Below are 5045 nucleotides of genomic sequence, written 5' to 3' on the forward strand. Positions count from 1 at the left end.
TTTTATAGCAATCAGTTTTTCTGAACCAATTGTGTTTTTAACTGTGATTATTCTTTGAAACATCATTTTGGTGCTGAATAGGTTACCATGTACCTTTGGTAAATGAGATGCAACTCCACTAGCCCTAAAGTGAGTTTGATAGAACTTCTTCACTTGTTGAATGTCATCAGAATTTTTTTTTCCCCCAAGACTCAAACTAGCTATTGCCATACTGGCAAGCAAATATGGAGTACATACAGTGTATGTATGTGTGTGTGTCTATGAAACACTGTTAGACCAGGAATTTTTGTGTGCATTAAACTTTTGTGAATTTCATGAGGAGCCAAAATTTGCGTCAGTAAAATGCATGCAAAGTGTTTGTCTACACAATGCATCGAATGCCAGTGGTGAGTCACAAAAGTTTCATGCTGCAAAGAAGGCCATTGCCTTCAATTAAGCGAAAGTTTTGTGGCTCGAATGTTTCTGCCTTACAGTACTTACAAGTATCCAAGGAGCCACTACCAAGACAGCAGGACTGTTTGGAAAATATTCTGGAATGAACTACAGTTCTTCTGTACTATTTAGATATATTTGTGTACGTATGATGGCCTTGGGCTTTACATTATGTACTGTAGATGTGCAAGACGTGATTTACACTGTATGTGTGTATTTTTAAGGACTATGTGTTTGAATGATAAAATGTTGTATAAGTCTCTAGTGTATTACGTGCAATTGTTCTATGAATGCACATGAATTGCATTTCCAGAATGTGTGCCATAGACTCATTGAAATCAAACTACCATACTTCAACACTTTCTAAATAAATGTGGACATGTTCCAGAATAAATGTACATTTATTGCCCAGGTTTTTGCCAACTCGTATCTTTTGGGGGGGGGGGGGGGGGGGGGACTTGTGACTTTGTGGCCTTGGCACAAATTTCCTTTGCTACTTAAAGAGGGCAAAACCCAAATTTGCTTTCTCATCATGAATATGATCACCTATTGCTTTCTGTTCAGTTATTGTAAGTGTCCATATTCATTTCATCTCATTTCATATTAATGTACCACTGACACACAAAGTCTTTTTTTTTCAGATTTGAAGTAGTTACAGCACAAATTAAGACTGGTAACCCATGGGAATTTGTATATGAGCAACATTGGACATAATCATGCATGAGGTTAGGAAAAGCTGAGAAAAAGAAAAAATTAATAAGAAGTTAATTAGTTACTAGAGAAGCACTCTGAGAGCACAGACCTCCACCAAGCAGCTCATTTCCGCCACCGATCTTGTTCCCCAAATGAGATCTTCAACTCATACTGTATGTATGCATGCTGAAAATCGCGCAATTTCCCAATATAGAAGCATTTTGTAATGGCATCAGCTTCCATCTGCGTGGCGCTTTGCCTGAGCAAAGCACGCACTGAAGTGCGTATGTGCAAACCTCTAAAATGCGCAGCTTGAACTCCCAAGTTCATTGACCCTACTTGCCAAAATATAGAAAATTCTTCATAAGATCTATGAAAACTTCCCAGATCATGACCAAAATTTAATAATCTCTTCCTTGTGTCATTCTCAACCTTTCATCTAAATCCATTCTCAACTTTTTAGTTATTATGTGCACAGACAAAAAAACATCAAGGAAAACGTAACTTTCTTTCTTGGCGGAGGTAATAAGTAAGAAGTGTAAGGTCAACAAAAGGTTAGGGTCTGCTGGAAGTACTTTGCTGTGAAAAATTTATCATGACCATGTTCTTTAAAGGAGTGCACTGGACAAACGTGGTATCTAGGGTATAGAGTTGGAGTCCTTAAGTGCAAACGTGAGTTAGTTGCAAGGAACTCAAAACTTGCTTGTGACTGAACATGCCTGGGTATACGAAGCATCATCAGAACCAGTATTACATTACCCCCCCCCCCCCCTTTTTTTTTCTTTTGAAGATAAGTTGCACAAGTACTCGATACAGCCTTAGGCTGCATATACATGTAGTGGTGTGTTACAAAAAAACGTAAGGTCTGGATTGGAGCTGGTCTGGTAGTAGGAATGAAATGGTACACATCCATCTAGCTGCATGGTATGACTGTGTGCTTTGACCCACTACTGCAACAGTGTACAGTTCTTTCAATATGGGTGAAAGATAAGTTCCAGATATAATTTACCTTTTCATTAAATCCTCTTGGCTACTGCATGATCAAATTATAACCAAATTTTACAGAAATTATACTTATTGGTCAGTAAGGAGTACAGGTTATTCCAAAAGGACATTTCTAGCTTTATTTTCATCATTTTGAAATGCTTCAGATGAGATAACATCCAACTCGACGGCCAATCACTATTGAGAGTAGGGAATGCATACTTGTTCGAATGATACACATGGTCCACTGTGTGACCAAACTACAATAATTTGTACAGGACTTTGTAAATTATCAGGACACTCTTGGACAAATTTTGGCCACCCTACAACTATCAATAATGTTAGCCCTTACTTAAAAAGCTCTCTAGTATGTAACTTGAAAGCAATCATATTGTGCAAACTGTATTATGATTACATATGTACCTCTAATACTTTATTATCCTTGCAGTATTGTTAGTTCCACATTACTCAGGAGCATAAGAATTAATGCAAGGTAGCATTTTGTGTTTATGGGTAGGTATCTATGCAAACAGGTAAGATTTGTATACACGGTAGTTTAAAAAAATATATGAGAACATTGCTTTGTTATAACAATTGTTGAAAGGAAGATGGCACCATAATGATGCAGTAAATTAACCATTTTCTGATGGAGTTAAGTTTCTTTTCTTAAATAAATTGATTGCCAATTGTATATATTGTATTTGATATTTCAAACCATATTCTGAATTTGTTATTATTCCTGTGTGTATGTTGGTCTATGGATTAACCCTCTTTGAATGCTCTTGTGTGTTTGTTTTTTGAACAGATAGCCTTTATCTTCTAAGAAATGTCTTTGTTACTGTGGGTCTTACAGACCCTCTGTGAGGATAATACCAGTGAAGAAGATGGCATCAGTGAAAAGAGAATACAATCGACCTTCAAAGGTCTTTTAAAGTCCTCTTCTCTTTGTATTCTATTGATTTAATCCCTCATAAGTCAAATGTTCTCTAAATCAAGGCTATTTCTTCAGTCCAAATAGGTTCAACTTACGCGAGGTTGACTGTAAATCCAAATTGCAATGGAGTATGGAGATAGTGTGTCTTGCTCTTAACTCCACAGAACATTACCACATGACTCTCCAAACCATACCCAGCATGACCTCATGGTGAATACACGAAGGAACATTTGATGCATTTCACAATGCTGTTACTTTATGGTTCTCAGACATAGTATGCGTGAAATACAATAAATTTACAGAAAATAAACTTTACAATGAAACACAGAATAAAGAGGCTTTTACAGTTTCTATACAGTTAGACTGCTTCTTGAATCACACTTTACACTCACAGAGCAAACACAGCAAGTACTAAGTACTGGCTTTTCTTTAGCAGTCAATAACAAAAGGAAATTTGATTTGAATAACAGTGAAACATACAAATAGTATACAATTGTGTGAGAAGAAAGACCAGTATTGCAGACATAATGCCAGTGTTTAAGTATGCTATAAAGAAACCAAACATGCCATCTAAATGAGTACCAGTCATAAGTGTTATGGTCAGTTGACTATAATGGCACTTGCATAGAACTCCATACTTTTTTATATATTTTTTTATTTCATGAAATGTTTAACCTCTAGAGATTGACTCTAATTTTACTGCAGAGAAATCACATTTTTTTTTTCTCACTCATGAGAAGAGATTAGTTCATCCCTCCATGCAAATTTAAGAGAAATTACATGTATGTCTTGTGTGGGTAAGTTGGGATTTTTTTTATTTTTTTTACCATGTAAGCACGATTACAGTTACAGGACAAGATGGATATGTTGAAATGCTAAAAAAGCCGTTCTATTCATCAGAGTTACTTTCTGAAACTCAAAAGGTGGCAAATTTCCTCTCGACCCAATTACATTGTAGTTTACAATAGATTTTTAATTGAATGAACAAATATGTGTTTCATCCTGTACAAGACTACAAGAAAGAGGCATTGTTCATGTGCTGTCAAATGAACACAAGTTGACTTCCTTAACAAACACAACAAAACAAACAAAAAACTCATATAATGAATGCTGCAAGTCACATAAACAATTTCAGTACAGAAGAAAAATGTCAATACAGAGTCTACTCATATGACTTAATTTAGATGAGGTAGACTTAAGCAAGGTTGGCTATGTGCAAAACACAACCCTCTGTCTACTCATGTGATCTGCAACATCATGTCAATACATTTTTGTGTAGTTAAATACGTTATGGCTAATATAGGGAAGTAATACTGCTGCGGCTATTACGTTACTCATACCATTGTACACATGTACACAGACACCACTTTTTGTGTGTTTGCCAGCCACTTTGTTCTCTACATATTTGATCATCCCACAAGAACACATGCTCACCTATGTATACATATATTTAGAATAAATGCAGTGTTTGGAATGATTATGCAATGTACAGATTGGAAGGCTCAAGTATTCGCCAATTTTAGTTGGAAATGATGGTCAAATTATCCTTTACTGTGGTGCAAATAATTTGTTGCAAAATTTGCCACAACTGGCTAACATTCACAAATTGTTTTACCACTGGTGCCATGCAGAAGACCCCCCCCCCCCCCTTTGACAACTTTCAGAATATATGTATTAATATGTTCTTTTTGTTGTTCCTACCAATACAAAAGCTACAGCAATTTTGTCTCAACCGTGAAAGACATGTTACATTAGTAACAATAGACTTCATGCTGCACTTCAAAATTGTTGCAGTATCACTGCCTTGCAGGGCAACTTTAATACGACAAAAAGGTCTATTGTCACAAGAAACTTTTTAACCATCGAGTTGGCCAGGTCCTGTGTTACCATCAAATTTTCTCTACTGGAAAAATAATCTTGATAAGCAATAACACAAAACGTGGGTGGTAAACATTCATCTGCACCACAGAGAGGTACAGTTAAAAGCTATGCAGCGCCACGG

The sequence above is a fragment of the Diadema antillarum genome, unplaced genomic scaffold (genome assembly GCF_040938485.1).
Source record: "Diadema antillarum isolate AM-2024a unplaced genomic scaffold, OU_Dant_1.0 seq00000369_RagTag, whole genome shotgun sequence".
Classification (NCBI taxonomy): Eukaryota; Metazoa; Echinodermata; class Echinoidea; order Diadematoida; family Diadematidae; genus Diadema; species Diadema antillarum.